The sequence below is a fragment of the Solea senegalensis genome, linkage group LG15 (genome assembly GCF_019176455.1).
Source record: "Solea senegalensis isolate Sse05_10M linkage group LG15, IFAPA_SoseM_1, whole genome shotgun sequence".
Lineage (NCBI taxonomy): Eukaryota > Metazoa > Chordata > Actinopteri > Pleuronectiformes > Soleidae > Solea > Solea senegalensis.
The window spans coordinates 2,712,999-2,731,739 of record NC_058035.1 but is presented as its reverse complement, the minus strand read 5'-3'; the positions used below and the strand labels follow the sequence as shown (position 1 = coordinate 2,731,739).

At 39.2% G+C, this 18,741-nt stretch overlaps 1 protein-coding gene across 5 annotated transcripts in view; it reads right to left on the bottom strand.

Moving 5' to 3' along the window:
• LOC122781617 (protocadherin-15-like) overlaps positions 1-18,741 on the bottom strand; it is a 266,246-nt gene that overhangs the window by 145,818 nt on the left and 101,687 nt on the right. The window lies entirely within an intron of this gene.

Genomic DNA, 18,741 nt, shown 5'->3' with positions numbered 1-18,741 from the left:
TGCCACAGAAACTTGAGTAGTGAGCTACATCTTTTTGAAAACAGTCAGGTCATAAATTACAAGGCTGATAATATTAGAAGGGAGGACACAGAGAGCCTTCTTTTCTTTCTCCAGCTAATTGACCTCGAGATTTTTTTTCCTGTGGTGACAGCCAATACTCGCTCAGTTCTAGGAACTCTCGGTCTTTGTCACACGCAGCAAAGTTGTCGCCCTCATCAGTCAAATGGAACGCCAGGGTCTATCAGACCTACATACGTAGTGCTACCCAGAGTTTCACTGTGCTACATGTGCACGCATTTTCAAAATAAATAAAAATCTCTTTTTTGAGCAGCCAGCGATTGAGACAGGGGTCACACAGTCTGTGGTCAGAGATGATCTCTGATCTGGACTTCACAGTGGCCGAAGCCCACAGGGACAACACAGATGGCTCGCTTTTATCCTAAATATCAGTGGTGTTGGCACTGGTGGCAAATGGCAGAAGATAAGTATCGTGGTCTGTTTCTGATGGGGCTCCAGGTTGAGTATTAAGTAGGTCTGTGGCAAAAATCAATACAAATCAATAATCAGTTATAAAGATACATCAGTTATAAAGATGTGATGAATCAATTTGATGTTGTTTGCCTTTACTTCCTCATCGCCTTTTCAAACACTCATGTTTAAAAAAAAAAAGTCTAAATATTGCTTTTCTTACAAGAAACTCCAGCAGAAGATAATTGTGACCAACTACCTTCTTATCTTCCTGGCAACAAGCAGATCATTTAATAGCTTCTCAGCAACTACCAGCTTTCCCCCTAGCTTCTTAGAAAGTAGCAGATAGTTTATTTCCTTCTTAGAAATTAGTGGTGTAATGGCTAGTTTTTTAGCCTCCTATCAACTACCAGTTATTGTAGTTTCTTTCATTCTTAGCACCTAGCAGCTAGTTTCCTAGCTTCTTAGAAACTGGCAGCTAGTTTATTTCCCTCTTAGCAACTAGCAGCTAATTTCTTAGCTGGCAGATAATTCCTCAGCTTCTTACCAACAAGCAACTAGTTTCTGTGCCTCTTATTAAGTATCATCTACTGTAGTTTTTTTCATTCCTGGCACCAAGCAGCTAATTTCTCATCTTATTCACAACTACCATACTTTTTCCTACAGCTTCTTACAAACTAGTAGCTAGTTTTTTTCCTCCTAAGCAACTAGCAGCCAGTTTCTTAGCTTCTTAGCAACAAGTAGCTCTACAGGCCACAGGCCAGCATGTTGGTGGCACACAGCCAGTGGCTTTATGTTGTGCTAGTCGTTGTGCTAGTTGAAAGTCTACTGTATGATGCAAATAAAGGCTTTCTATTCTAACTAGCATCTAGGTTAGCAGCTGGTGTCTTAGTGAGGCGCAGTGTTCATGGTGTTACCTTACTTCTCTTGTCCAAATGATTAAACTGAAGTATTGTAGAACTGTTGTCCCATTTTGGCCATCTGAAAGTCACCCTAAAGTACCTCAATTTAATCAGCCAGCTCTCCTCACTTCTTCTGCGCCCAGGTAGTAATTTCCTTTTTCTTTTTATTTAAGGGAAATCACTGAACAGTAACTCATCATTGCCAGACACTCGACAATTTTCCCCCTGGTCCTCATCATTTATCCACTTAATTGTGTCGCACTTGGCGTGAACGTAGAGGGTGCAACACAATTAAATCTCTAAATAATTTGCAATTTTGTGACATTTATTTGTTGCTGCTGGTGTGCAAAGACATTTAGAAAGGAGTCCTGCCTAGAATACACAGGGAATAATCCAAGATCTTAATTTAATTGTGCCAAAGCACAGTTTTATTTTCAGAGTTTAATGCGGATCTCATCTCCAGTCTGAATCTGGCAACAATTTAGGGATCAGGATTAATTTAGTCATGCTGATGTAAGATGATGATAGCTATAAGTGAAGTTCTATACAGATCCAGGAAGTCTTGTGGATCCAGTGAATCAAAATTAACAGTATGTAAAAGACTTTGAATGGTACATTTCTTTCTTGCACCTAATTAGTTGACTGAAAAAGCTCAATGATAAATTACTTTTAAAACAGAATGACCTCAACATGGGCCACTTTCCTGACTGAGGTCCTGATGAAGCTCCGGCTTTGGATGTTACCAAGACCAAAGATGATCCTTTGCAAATTAAACATAAGGAAGATAACACAGAAGATTAAGACCTAGTTTTCAGATAATGCCAAATCTCCATCTATAACATTGTGATGTGAAATTATACTTTGATGGTGAGAACTGGTACGAGCTTCCATAACTTATCTCTCCATGACACTGCAGTGTATGGATGGATAACTTTATGTTATGGAAAAGGATTTAAGAGGAAACCCGGTCATAAAGGAGGATTTTACACATTCACGTCCGTCACAGTGATTCTGCAGTCACAAAGTATGACATACAGGGCGTAATCCACACTTTCTCAGTGACACGGCTTCATACGGCTTCCTTTTCACTTTAGTTGTGTGCAGTCATGGATCCCCTGCAGTGCATCATCGCTGTCTGTGGAATGGTTTCTGACAAGAGGAAGAGGAAGAGGGTGAACTAAACCTGAGATATTCCTCAACGGAAAACATCTGTGTGCTCACTGTGTGTGGTAGTCGAGCTGCATACTGCATGTATGCATGTTGTTGCTTTGATTTATCCTGTTGCATTCAAATATGTAATTCATTATTCTGTGAATAATGTTTTATTGATTTCTTTGTTTAGCGGTTTGTGTCTTCGTATTTTATGAGTTAAAAAGGTGCTATCTATCTACGGCATCTATCTATCTATCTATCTATGGCATCTATGTATCTATCTATCTACGGCATCTATCTATCTATCTATCTATCTATCTATCTATCTATCTATCTACGGCATCTATCTATCTATCTATCTATCTATCATCTATCTATCTATGGCATCTATGTATCTATCTATCTATGGCATCTATGTATCTATCTATCTATCTATCTATCTATCTATCTATCTATCTCTACTCATCTCTATCTATCTACTGCATCTATCTATCTATCTATCTGCATCTATCTATCTATCTATCTATATATGCATCTATCTATCTATCTATGGTATCATCTATCTATCTATCTATCTACGGCATCTATCTATCTATCTATCTCGGCATCTATCTATCTATCTATCTATCTATCTATCTATCTATGGCATCTCTATCTATCTATCTATCTATCTATCTATCTATCTATCTACGGTATCTATCTATCTATCTACCTACTGTATCTATCTATCTACCTACTGTATCTATCTATCTATCTATCTATCTATCTATCTATCTATCTATCGATCTACTGTATCTATCGATCTACTGTATCTATCTATCTACTGTATCTATCTATCTACGGTATCTATCTATCTTCGGTATCTATCTATCTATCTATCTTTATTTATCTATCCATCCATTCAATCGCGTCATATCAGTCTATCTATCCATCTATCTTCATCCATCCATGTCATATTTATTCATATGTACATTATCTAGCAGTCAGTTGATCATAATCTGTCATAATAACAGTAATTTCTTGCTTAAATTGTAGTCATATAATAAAACACACATGGGACTGATTTTGTGTCATAAAAAACGTAACGTATATGAAAGTGCCATTGCTGTGCCTATAAGCAGAATCCTCGTTTCACTGAGGCTCCAGCAAACACAACACTGTACAAACACAAACACATGCAGCAGCAGCAGCAGCAGCAGCAGCAGCTGTCAGGAGACGCACTGAGCTGCACATGTCGCCAAAAATTCAAAAAAAATGTGTAACACAGCCACGATGAACGGGGAAGGGTGTAATATCGCTGCCATCTTAGCACTCCAAATGCTTAACAACCTCTAATTACCTTTGATATAATTTGACATGAAAAACATCTGTCAGTTCAGGCGGCTCTGCCAAAGAAAACCACAGTCAAAGAGACAAAGGGGGGGAAGCGGCAGCTGTTTCATTCAGCACAGATTCTGAGATGTGCAGCGCCTGTCACAGCAAAAGGATTTTTTAACAAAAAAAGACTTCTTTTCGAAAGAAAACCGACTTTTTGTACCGCGTGAGGCGTCATAAATATGCAAACACTGAGCTAAAGCGGTTCCGTACGTCGTACAACGTTGCCAACGCGGGGCATGAAAATTACCGTAGTGCCATTCACTATATTTGGAGTTAATTTCAGCCTATGGGTGACATGATCAACTTTTTCGCTCTCTCTTCATTCAGCGGAGGCAGCTGATTTGCCTCTGAGGAAGTCTGAAAATAGCTCAAATACAAATATTGTTTCCTGGCTGCAAATTGATGTGTAAAAATCAGTGTGGCACCACAGCACAGTGACGTCAAACTCACAGTCAAAATATTCACAGCATGTGTGGATATTTGTGTACGGGTTATTTAAAGCAACAAAATGCAGGATTTCAACCTTTAAGTAATGTCAGCTAAATCATTTTGATGGTACATCAACTTACAAAGGAGTAAATCGTATAATACTTTACAGCATATATCATCTTTTGATGTATTTTTGTCTTGAGAAATAAAACAATGCAATTCTATTTGTATAAAATGCTACGGGCGACACCGTGAAGCAGTGGCCAGCATTGTTGGCATGTCAACAAACTACCGCAACACGTATTTTACAATCGTTGTAACAGACAGTACCGTTTCCCAACTGTAGGGGAACCCCAAGAACAAATCCTACATTGTGTTACTTTAAGACAATGAAAGAGAATTCACCTCTAAAGTGTATAATCCATAAAAATATCCCAATACAAACTCAAAATGACCTGGGGCCAGTTAACTCCTCATGATATAAGTAAAAGTCTTTGTCTTGATATGTAGTTCATAAAAAAAGAACAGGATGAAGCAAAAATGTATATTTAAATAACAAAAACAGACATAAACAGACATAATTTATCGATAACAACATGTAGACAATTATAATTAAAACACTAAACAAGCTTTAAATAAAATATTGAATTTAAAACATTTAATAATGTGATAAATCTAACCTTATGTTTCATTATAACATAAAAGTAAGTGTAGGGCCACAGAACATGAACTGGGTGGCCTGCATGTGGCCCACGGGCCTCGAGTTTGGGACCTCTGTCATACAGTAAAAGTAAAGTAAATGATTCAGGATTTAACAATGGACATTAGAAATAAAACAAATGAAATACAAAGTTCACCACAGACATGTTAACATTTAACTGTGTGAATTTATGTAGTTTTTCTCAGAATGTGAATTAACAATCACTACTTCACATCTACACGACTACTATAGTTATAATAAAGTTGTGCGTTCTGACGAGGAGTGACACACGGGCAAACAAACATGAGCTGCAGCAGACTGATTTAGGTGAGTTCAACCACATAATCTTGATTTTGACTCAGAACAGGGGCTCACTTCATATCCTGAAGGCCGGGAAGCACGGTGAGCGGAGGCCCCACTGCCAACAAAACCTCAATTTATTCCGAGGAAAAACTAAACGATCTGCGTGGAGCAGATTCAGAGGGCGAATCTCTGTGTGTATGAGATGTGACGACGCAGACGCACCTTTTTACCACAGCGTGGAGAAGAATATACTCCGCGTACTAACAGCAAATCCAAGAATAACACAGCGGAAAGAACGTTGAAATGAGTGCACACCATTTGGAAAACGTTACAGTCCACCTACATCATTTTGATAAAGTTGCAGAATCTGAAAATATCTCCTGGGCTGGTTGCCAGTGATGGCAACTGCTACCTGTCCCCATCATTCAGATTTGTGTCCACACGTCCCTGCATTGATGCAGTGTCCCCGCTGTTGAGGACGGCTGGTTTTAGTGAAACAAGTATTTTCAGCAAGATTTGTTGGCATGCTCCGGAAATGAGAGAAGTATCAATTATGCCCAGAATGTCAATCGAACTATTTCACTGTGTGTGTGTGTGTGTGTTAAACTCGTGAACAAAGCGTGGAGATTATAGCGTTAATCAAAACGAGGGAACAATTGCTGGAGCTGAAGAAATTTTCAATTCAAAGACACTTATTGTAATCATGATTACATTAAAGGTGGCATGCTGGCGCAGTGGTAAGTAGTGGTTAGCACTGTTGCCTCACAGCAAGAAGGTGCTGGGTTCAATTCCTGGTTCTGTGTGGAGTTTGCATGTTCTCCACATGTCTGCGTTGGTTCCCTCCCACCATCAAAAAACATGTTAGAATGTCACATTCAGTCATGTTGGTCCCTTCAGTCGCAGCGGCTCTCATCAACCCTCCATCTGACCTCGACATTTCGTTGTGCAATACCAGGTTGTATAATGACAATAAAGATGCTTTCCTTTCCTTAAACAGGACATGTGATGTTGTCCGGGGTTACTTACAATGCTTCAAGCACTTTAACAGGCAGGAATATTTATTCAGAAGAAACCTGTTACCAGGATATGAAAAAGAAAGACCATGTGCCCTTATCCAGCAATGCCTGGATCTACATTCCCGTATATATATGTATATATGTATATGTATATATATATATATATATATATATATATATATATATATATATATATATACATGTATATATATGCATATATATATATATATATATACATATATATGTATATATATGTATATATACATATATATGTATATATATGTATATATACATATATATGTATATATATGTATATTCACTGTCATAAATATTGAACTTGTTTGTTATTTCATGTCGGACTAAAACTGCACTATTAACCAGTGAAGACAGTTTTGTCAAATTTTACATTTTACCTTAATCTCATGGTCATTTTATGTCTTTTTTTTATATAATATATCATCTCTAAAGCTGTAGTCAGGGTTCCTATACCTTGGTTGACATTAAAGTCAAGGACTTTCCAGGACCAATTTCCGCACACCTTAAGATGGGAGTAGCACTTGTAAGCGTCTCTTTGTCCATGGCGTCCACTTATTGTCAAACACTTTCTCTGCGTGTCTCAGTATAGTCATTGTCGTCATCGTCTGGCTACACATTACCACTAAGCTGTACAGTACACAGGAAGTGACTCATTTTACCAAAGCACATTACGCATCTTTAGAGAAAATCGAAATCAAATAGAAATAGAAATAGAAATCATCATGGGTGTGAGCACAAAAGACACACTTTTGATAATTTAGCGAAAAACGTTGAATTCAAAGATTCAAGAGCGACATTTCCCATTGTTTGCTGAAAAGGTTGAATCGCATTGTGTTTCTTGGGAGACCAGACTGTAAATACACTGCCTCTACAAAAGGATTCTGCATCCCCCTGTGGACCAAAATAGCCACGGTGACACATTTTACAAGAAGATGCATGAGGTACATTATACAATAACCACATACAACTAAGAACGGGGGGGTCGCTTCCCCACAATGCAACCTGAAAATACCTCCAACTATATCTTCCCACCACCGTCTCCATCTCTCCCTCTCCAGTGTAAAGCCTGAGGTGAATGAAAGACACGGTGATCCATTCAAAGTCCCATTACAGCCTCTGCTTGGCCGACAGACTCGCGGCTCTGAACAATGTGAGCTTGTTAGAAAAACAACCGCATTCAGCCACAACTAATAAATGTATTGCTTTCAGTGAAATGAGTTCATAAGCATTGTTGCGACGAAGAAACAAGGTTCCCCTTAATTGGAGTAAAATATCAGCAAAACAACAGCTTGGCTATAGAATGGTTGGCCATTAGCTGCTTGCCAATAGTCATTTACGGCACCAATAATACACTGAGTGCACTGGTCTTTATCTGAATCTATGACGGAGAGCGACACGGTGGAGTAAAGCTCATTTCTAACCAAATGTGGCTTTAACAAACTGCGTTTATATGGTCTTATAAACATGAAATATCCAGCCTGAAAATGCATCAGACTGTTTTGAGGTAATTACCAAGTTGTCCAGCAGAGGGTGCTGTGAAAGCAGGGAATTCACTCCCAGCAAACATCTGAAAACATCGTCACTCTTTGTCCTATTTAATCTTTTCTGAATTAAATTTAAGTCATCGGTTTTCACTGACTAGTACACTATGACCTATATTGTGTGTCCAATATAATATTTTATCTAGTACAGATGTGGACAGTTACAAAAATTCAATTTTTACTTTTTTATCGTGCAGTAATAAGTTAGATTGTTATGAAAAAATATGACAAAGAATGATTTCAAATCTTTTTCAATGGCATGGTCTCCCTAATTTATTTTCAATGTCAAGTGTTTTTTTTTAATTTGTTAGAGTTTCCATAGAGATGGGCTGGTCAAGCAGAGACGGAGACCAACATGGACCAACGTGGACCCTCCTGAGATCTTTGATGGATGAGTAGCTACATGTACAGCGACTCCTTGTAAAGTTAACTCAGCCTCTAGTTGCAGTTAATGGTAATATAAATGTCCCTCTATAGGCTGTTGCGCAATTGTATAAGGTCAATTTAACACCTTGTGAGTCCGGTGGAAAGGAAACCGCAAACACTCTGATCACAGGAAAGACAAATGTAGGAAAAATAGATCCTCAATTTTGAAGTTTTGCTTCCAAAATGTGTAAAAACTAAGTTTTTTCCATGTAGTAACCAGTGAAGTGGGGGTTTACTTGTGTCGGGGGTGGAAGTCGGTTCTCCGGGTTCCCGGGCCTATTTATAAAAGCCACAATTCCCTGCTGACTCACTGTACTGCAGCCTGAAATACATACATTTATATTCATACAGTGAGGTTCAGAAAATCCAGAATAGGTCTCATACATAGTAAGCACTGGCATCACCGTGCAGACACACAAAAACAAAACTACTTTTTAAGAACTTAGTAACTACCCATGCTTATTTCTACATTTTATTTTATTATTATTATTTATTTTCTCGATGGGATTTGGTGTGGGAGAGGGAGCAGTTTACAAAGCATCATAAACTTCAGTTTTCATTTAAAAAAAAAACAGTCAACTGGTGAGATAAAGAGACAACCATATTCTTAAGACATTGTGGACTTAAGTAGAAGTACTGGGGTTACACCAGAGGTGGAAAGAGTACTGAAATATTCTACTCAAATAAAAGTACCACTATTTTGATACAATTTTACTGAAGTGCAAGTAAAAAGAAGTACTTTTCTACAAATGTACTCAAGTAAAAGTAGCTAGTTTAAAATGTCACAAATCTCACATCACATGTCCTCATCATCCACCTGTCCTTATCATTCACTTGTCCTTATCATTCACTTGTCCTCATCATTGACTGCCAAAGTTTCCAGTGTGTGATTTGTTTATTTGTAAATTAACATTTTTTCTTTACTGAGTAACACAATTACACAAAAAACCTACTCAATTACAGTAACGCGAGTTACTTTCCACCTAAGGGGAAACCATACAAGCACATTTAATGCCTTCAATCGATAATTATCCGCTTTTAATACGCGGAGACACAAAAATCCATTCCCCTGTACAAGCTGTGGCGTAACAAACAATAAACGAGCGATATCACTTAATGACGGTGGTGCAAAAAACCTTGGTCCTGTCTGTTGACAGCAGCTGTGAGACGCCAAAAGGGCCTAAGGAGGTTTTCATTAACCTTGAATTTAAGGCTGAAACTCTGTGATCCAGACTGTTCTTGGATTATTTAAAACGCCCTGAGTGTTATCATCACAACGTCCACAGAACCTGACATCTGTCGTCTCGTCTCCGGCATCTACAATATCAAATGTCACGTTTGCCGTGTTATTGTGCTGTTGCAAATTAAAAAGAACTATTAATATTTTGTTTCAGCAGCGATTTCCCCCGTGCGCTCGTCAGCGCGGGAGACGAGAACCCATATTCCTCCTGTGCGGTCTCTGCACAAGACGCCGCAGTGAGACAATAGCGTGACTCCCAGAGAGAGACGAGAATTAAAGAGACACAAATTCTATTATGACGACGACGCTTGTTATTCCAATTTTCTGGGTCAAATGAGGCGAAAAATGTGGCGCGCTCACACCGGCGACGGCACAGACGTTTACTTTTGTCTCTTTCAAAAGAAATCACAGTGGGAGGAGAAACAATAAGACATCAAACATCGATTTGTTTAAAACCTAAAGTACAGCATGTGTTTTACTAACACATGATCAACAATATGACAAATTAGGGGGAAACTGACGAGACGTGGCAGCCCACTTTCAATCTGATAACAGCAGCACATTCACTTTTACCATAAATCCCGTTATGTTAATAAAAATGATGGCTCGTTAGACGCGCAGAGCAAACAAGAACCACAGACTGTGTACGGAGTGCTTAATGTTTTGTGTGACTGAGCCTTCGCCGACTGTCCCACCCTCCTGTTTTGCGCCGTAATCCCACAAGGAGCAGGTGTTGTGCACTAATCCAGGCCTTTCAGCTCGGCTCTAATTATAAATTGATGACCCAGCAATCACCGGCGCCTGACACGATGATAGAATTTAACAGAGCAGACACTTATGTGTGCATGAGTGTGTGCGTTAACATCGTGTTTGTTACCTCTTCAGGACAGTTTATGGCATAAACGCTGACCTTGTCAGGACCAGTCGTCCTCACGGAGACCAAAACCTGGTCCTAATGACGCAGACGATCAGGCTATATCCCAAAATACGGGATATAAATCTGCTGCACACAAGTTATTTCTCTGTTTTCTTTTGAGATAACTTGACACTTCAATATAGTTTTTACCATTTCACTTTTCTATTATGTCACTATTTTACTGTTTTTCTTCTATTTTTTTTTATAGTGCCTTCAGCACAGCAACTGTAAAGTACTTCGGTCATTGTTTTTAAATCTAAGTTGACTTCTCAAAGATACTACACTGTAAACACACTCTAAAATAGCACATCTACTGTTTATAATCTGTATTACATGATCAATAATACCTGGTCTATTTCTTTGGCTTTTTAATGTGTTAGAAACAATAAAAATGTCTTTAAATGTGGTATTTTTTTTAAATTAATATATACAATATTTAGTGTGTTTCCCTTTTTTATTCCGTATAATAAATGTGACCATTATATGCAATATCTTATCACAATATGACATAATTTAAAAAATCTAAGACCATATGTTCTCACATGTCACAATAATACCAATACATTGCCTAGTCTTAATTTGAAGTGTGGTAAGATTAAGATTAGAGGTTGAGATTAGAGATAACTGTGTGTGATAACGTAGTAAATGCAATGTCTGAAGAAAATCTAACAAACAAAAAGTTAATCCCGTTGCTCACGTATAGCAAATAGTTGAGCAGGGATCATGAATTTTTCGTTTTTCACCCCGCTTGCTAAAAGACTTACAAATGACAGCCGTGCTCTTCGTACAGGGCTGCACTGAACGCCTCATACATCACTCCGCTCCCCTGCTGGAACACTATTGTTTGAAAGCAGTTGGGTTCGGGACTGAGCGTGTCTAAAGATTCATCACGGTGAGAGGCGACGACGGCGCTCCGTGTCAGACTGGCGCGGCCGCCCACTGTTGCGTTAACCTTGGACAAAAAGGTGAAGTCGATGCAACGAGATCGATGGACTTCTCGTGAGATCTGACACATTTTAGTTTTAATTAGAAAAACTGAGTCTCCAATTGACATAGAGAATGGGTTTAAAGTGGAAATTTGAAAGTCTGGTCGCTCTTCGGAGCTCCCCCTACAGTTTTGGGCTACATATTTATACGACACCACCATCCATCCATCCATCGTCTACCACTTTGTGAGCCATCCTGATTCTGAGGACTCCAGGGTCGGTGGCCCTGATCTTGCAAGGCTGGTTTTCCACTAACAGGCAGTAGGGGGCAGTGGAGACCAGTGTTCATTTCGTCAGGCGAGACGAGACGAATTATATTCGTCAACAAACTTTTGTTTTATGACTAAGACAAGAAGATGATGATGAGACTGCGGCAATGTCGTAAAACGCTGACTAAGACTTTGTTAAAACTAATGTTGACAAAAAAACTAAAATGTTTATTAATCGATTACTAAATGTAACTATTTTGATCATCGATTAATCAGTATGAGACAAGTTTTCTGATTTTTCAGCTTCTTAAATGTGATTTTTTTTGGTTTCTTTGCTCCACATAAGAAAGAAATCATTAAAAGTGAATAATTTTGGGTTGTGAACAAAACCAGACATTTAAGAATATCATCATTTCGAGGTTTCACAGAAAATTAAGTATTTTCAGCTTTAAAAACACATTATACAACCATGGCATGGTTGTATAATGGCTGGTGTGTTTGTGTGTTTATTGTCTGGTTTCATTTTCTGGACCAAACAAGCACTCGATTAATCGAGAGAATGATCAACAGGTTAATCGATTACTTGCAGCCCTAATCCAGATTACGCCTTTAAAATAGTCCAAATGAGTTAATTTTCCTGAGATTTCTTACCATAGCCACAGCTTTTGAATAGTGTTTAAAAATAAAATACTAATGTAAAAGACAAGCTGATCACTTGTAAATGTGTCTTTTAAATCAACAAACCAGACACTCTTAACAAAGGTGTACTGAAGTATTGATACCAATTTAGAACCATTTAAACATTACAACGGCTAGAGAACTGTTAAATTAAGGTAAAAATCCTGCATAGTTCCACTTTAAATCTATGGCCATATCATTTATGGGTAAGGAGGTTTTGTACAGGTAAACAAAAGAGAATTTGTGCTATGTTTGTAATTAAAAAAAAAAGAAAAAAGGAAAGGTGTGAAGGAGACTAAGTACATGTCAGAGGAAAGAAACAATGAGATTCAAAGGGGTCAAACTAATGTCAGGCCCGGTCAAGAGAAAAAGCGCGAGGGATTGAATTCACTTAAAGCCGAGAGGCTAATGAGCCCATGGAGGCTTTAAAAAAAAAAAGACAGTCACACAGACTTGCTCATCTCATTAATTAGTTAAACCTTCAAGCTCTTCAAACACAGGAAGCAAAACAGTCCACACACACACACACACACACACACACACGCAGGAGCAGGTAACTTTCTCACGAGAAAAAAATTCCATACTCAGGAGAGCTCCATAATCCTGGATGAGATGAGAAACTTTCCAACAGACTCCACCGTGTTTAGCATTAGCGCTACATTTCCTCTCCTGTCCATCAGTCAGCTTTCATAGAGAACATGTTTCCTGATGTGCATTTAATACACAAGTGGTTTAAACCTGTGCTGCTTTGATCAAAGTGAGAGAATGGGGGCAATGTTTAACCCTGACACTGATTTAGAGACAGCGAGTAACACTACAGCTTCAAACTGTTTTCAGCTGGCAAGTCTTACTGGTCAAAAACCTGTTTAAATGTAAGGATTAAATATGTTTTTTAAAAAAGTAGAACAATACAAAAAATATGTCTGTGTCAATGTCTGGGGTTAAATTATGGAACAGTCTAAGACCAGTGGTTGTGGGTCGCTTTTTTATGGCCCAACCTGTGTTTCCACCAGAAAAACTGAGAAAAAAACTAGATAAACACTTTTCACTGTCCCTTAAAGATTCCTACATACATTCCTACAGTAGTCTGATCGGTTTAATAGCACTCATCGACTTTTTGTATTCCGTTAAAGGCACTTTGAGATGTTTGTGGGTCATTTGTAACGATGACAAATCTTAGCTAGCTAGTCACATATCTATATGTCTTAGCTAGCTAGCCACATATCTATCTGTCTTAGCTAGATAGCTACATATCTATCTGTCTTAGCTAGCTAGCCACATATCTATCTGTCTTAGCTAGCTAGCTACATATCCATCTGTCTTAGCTAGCTAGCTACATATCCATCTGTCTTAGCTAGCTAGCCACATATCTATCTGCCTTAGCTAGCTAGCTACATATCTATCTGTCTTAGCTAGCTAGCCACATATCTATCTGTCTTAGCTAGCTAGCCACATATCTATCCATCAATCTGAAATATTTTTAATCAGCATTCATAAGACTCATGGATTTGGGTTTCTACGGACTATAATATGCATTAGTTGGAACGTCACACATACTGTATTAATCACCCTGCAATTAGTATAGCAGCAGCCATTATGTTTCATAATTTAAACATGGCTCTGTGTTTATTTTGTTTTTATTTTTATCACACAGTGTTTTTTTTTTTTTACCCAGGTTAAAAAAGCCCAGGTTTGGCTGCTAATTTTATTATGAAAGAGGTTTTTTGTTCCACAATTTTAGCTCAAAATCAAACGGGGCGTAAAGCTCTTAAAGATTACAAGTTGAGAACACAGATTTGTTCTGTGCAGACATAATTGCTGAGCTAGAGCTGGGTGATATTTAACCATAAATCATATTTGTTATTTGTCTCAGAGGTGAGCCTGAAGAGAGACGAGGATATAGTTAGCTTCCTCCCAGAGGAACATATACTCCCCACTACAGAAATGATTAGTCTGAGTATTGGATTGCTTTGCACTGGAGTGTCTACTGATCGTATGGCTCTTAGCTTTAGTCCCAATGAAGTTTTCATAAAAACATGCAGCTATAATAATAATAATAATGATAATAATAAAAAAGAGTGACCCGCCATCCAAATTGTAATGGAATTGGACTTAAATCACAATCAGATAATAAATTCCAACACAGGCTGATTCTGGGCCTGATTCTGCACGGCACTGTTTCATTGCCACCATATTAACAGCTTGAACTGTGAACATAAAGTTTTTATTATCAACTTTTCCTTCGTAAGGCACAGGGAGAGCGGCTGTAAGCCTTAATGAGAGTGCCATAACCAAACAATCAAAAAAGACAGTCAATCAGAGCAGTTAATATAAGACTTAGTATATCACAGCAGCTGAAAACACAACTCAGCTCAGGCTTGTGCTAGCACAGGTCTTACATTCAGCAGGCAAGAAATTCAACGTTAAACCGTTTTTATGAATCAATTATATTCACAAATGAATGAAGACAAACACTGGGCCATAGCTGCATCTGATTCCTGCTCTGAGAGTTACTGTGCTGAGGAAAAAGGTGCCGTTTAATGCTCTAAAGTTTAAATAACCCATTAAACGACTCGTTGAGAACCTCATCAATGTCTAAGGTCAGAATCACAGGTACAAGCGGCCAAATGGGTTTTCCCAGAATGGTGGCTGGGGTCTCTCTTACAGTGTTTTTCCATTATACAGTTCTAGCACTACTTGGCTCTACTCCTACTCAGTTTGGTATCAGGGTTACGTGTTCCATTCCTATAATATCTCCTCAACGTGGGCGAGGCCGCCGTACCACGGCTGCACAGAACTGCCGCGACGCCGTTTTACAAACTAGTAACAAGCAAAGAATTAGAATCTGTTCATTAATAAGATTTGTTCACAGAATTGTTCATTACTTCCTTCTCACACAGTCACTGAACCGAAATACCACTGAACGGGTTGCGATTCAAACTCACGATTGCCGGCTTTCAGCAGTGCTGTCGCTAAATACCCCCTAAAGTCTCCTCTGTTAAACATTGAGATTTTAGACATTTCCTTTGCTAATGTCAGAGATTTTTAAGTCTCTTTAACTGATCTACAGTTTTGGCATTGTTTGGTTTAGCCAGGGAAAGGGAAGCCTTTGACAGGTAACGATGGACGGATGGATATGTTTACTTTCAGAGCGTGAGCTTGCGGAATGACTGCTGCATTCATGTGGACTGCAGTTGTAAAGATTGATGCACGTTTAAGTGAAATCAGCTTTGTCCCACACACCCTATGAAAGAACGTTAAATTGACCTCTCTAATAAAGCCCTTCAGCAATCCTAGCCTCTGATGTCCAAGGGCTGCGAGGATCCTCGCAAGCTTCACTTGATATAAATCATTAATTTGCAGAAATGGGATAAAAGCTGTAGGAGATGGCATTCTCATTTATGGACACAATGATTTCCCACTGCTGCTGTTATAAAACGCTTTCTGTCAATGAGAAAATACAACCCCCTCTGGCTCCACTGTTCACGTATCCAGCTGCTTCTCTCCACCGAGATAGAAATCTCTTCAATCTGATTAACCGCTTTTGGATTCAGCTCATAGACCAAATAAAGGCGGCATATAGAAAACACGCCATTTCCCTTCCCAATAGACACGACTCTGTGAGTCAATGAGACTTCATGTGTTGTGTCTGGCACCTGTCAGTGGGTCTGCAGAAGCCTCAGTCTGGATAAATTAAACATGCTACGCTTCATTTGAGCAACGCGGTTGCGATCCCCTCGCGACCGCTCGTTCCTCTGAAGTGAAAAAACGTCAAAGCGAGCTCCAAAGAAAGAGACAGCAACCAGGACAGGAGGAAGAAAATGGTTTGTATTGTCTAAACCGCACACGTCAAGCTCAAGGCCAAAACTGAACCGCAATACAACTATGTTTGGCACCTAAAGATAACATCAGTAAACATTTTCCTGAGGAGTTATTGGTCTCAGCTGCTAGTTTCAGGTCTTTTTTAACAGAGCTTGACGTCAATTTTGTAAATGATGTTTCACTTAGACTGAGAATAGTGAGTGAAAACCAGTGAAATCAATCCAATAGGCGCCTGGTTCCATGTGGAAACTCTGTTTGCGAAACCGCTTCAATATGTCACAACTGGCTCTCCTGTCCCTTTAGTGACTCATGAGAAGTCAAAGTCAAGCCAGGTCATGGATGAAATGAAAGGTAAATTATGTTTGGCCATTTATTTTATGTCTAACTTGAGGAACTTTTAACTGCATAAATCTTTAAAGTGCAATCAAGGACAACTTCAATCCGTGCTAAAGGTGAGAAAGGAAGATGATGAAGAAGAAGAATTGTGAAAACAGGCAGGTGGAAGGCCGATCTGTTCACCATCAGGAAAGGTTTGACTTCTCCGTCTTGTGCTGGGAGCTGCTGTGGCCATGAATAAAGAATATAGCATAAAACGACACAAAGAGGAAGAGAAGACAAGAATCGTGAACATAAAGAAGAAGCTTCAGCAAGAAGAAGCGATGAAAAGATGTCTGGTGGAACAAATTATGTTCACAGACCCAAACATTTGGCTGACAAGGTTTAGGTCAATCTATCTGTGTGAATACTTCATCCTAATACTGTTAGTTTAGTTAAGAGAACTCTGTCTGCCTTTGGGCGAGCACTCACTCGGAATGTCTTTGTATTAAGAAGCACAGTGAAGACAATAAAGGCTTCCAGACTTTTCTATTCATTTCGTCTGTGACTCAGTCAAATACATTTCTGCGCTCGTACAATCAATGAACGAACCCGTGGCCCGACAGTGTCTGAGCAAACGCACCTCTCCCACTGGGAGCGCTTCATTTTCACGGTGCTTTTTGACGGATGTAAAGATCTCTAGGTTTGCAAACAGGATTATGGTTTCGTCAATCCTGTCTGAACTGTTCGGGGGTTTTTTTGCCTTTGCCCATTCACACCGCCACGAAAGGACTTAAAGGTAAATGCTCAGAAAAACACGGGATCTTATTATCTGTCATTTGCATGGCTTCTGTGTGACAGAGGAGAGGAGATGAAACACATTCAGAGGGATAATTGCTCCGGTCAATAATGGCGGCTTGCCTGTTTTACATTCCATTATGGGCAGGACGCTCTCCAGGCCGTTTCATCAAGGAGAGATAAATAAGAGGCCGGTGGAGCCAGAAGAAGCCCGTATCACGAGTAAACGAGTGCTTTTATGAGGAAGATTAGTGCAAATCCCCTAACAGGCAGTGTGTCGACACATGTGGGGGTGAGGGGAGGCTACCTCCATCTCACACATTCCCCCGGCAATCGATCAAAACCCCAAATCTCAGCTGCACGCGGAGAGGAAGGAGTGAAGGAGACAGTCTGACAGTCTGCTTCACCGAAGAGCCACACAAGAAAAAACACCATTGGATGTGCATGTGTTATGTTGTATGAATACTACGAGTATTATTAACACACTAGCATCACTTCTGGCTTTTAAAACTGAAAGCACAATATGGAACAATTAGCAAATGGCAAAGCTTGCAAAATTGTGCTATAAATGAATGGTATACAGCCATGGTTCTCAAACTGTGGTGCGTGTACCACCAGTGGTACACAAGTTTCCTCTGGTGGTACTTGGAGGAAAAACAGAAATAGTGTTCTACTGCCTATACCAGGGTAACTCATTTGACTATACCAGTGTCTGAAGCACTTTAACCCTCTTATGACCATCATGATGTTCAGGCCAGTCTGGATTTATTCTGATTTCATGGCTATAGAATTGCCAACATCTGAAAGTGAGTTAAGAGCCAAAGAGGAGAAACGTGTTTTAAAAGAGGACTTAAAAAACAGGACGTCAAAACGTCAAAGTTTCCTTAGAGACGACAAATGGTGAAATAAAATCATTTACAACGTGGAGCCAGTGCCGCTAAAACTGGACTAATGTGCTCTCGTTAACCCAGTTAACCCTTCTGTTACCTTCCTGTCATCGCCGACAGGATTTGACACGCGTACTTCTCATTACCGTAACTCCTAGACCGTTATTGGGATATCTAGAAAATTCAAAAACTACCGTAAAAATACAGAGAAATAGAGCTTTGTCCAATCACAGAGAAGATTCAAGAGTAACTTTGAACAAGAGCGTTTTCAACCAACTGTAGTCGAGCAAGTGATGCCTATTTACTTACAGACAGACAGACAGACAGACAGACAGACGACTTTATTGATCCCTTTGGGAGGTTCCCTCGGGGAAATTAACAGCTCCAACATCAGCACACAGCACTGTTAAGATTAGAGTCACACTTTACAGGAGACTGGAAAGAGAAACACCCCAGTTACCAAACACCATAAAATATAGAGTAGAATAAGATTAGCGAAAAATAAAGATAAAATAAAAATAAGAATCTAAGAAAATATAA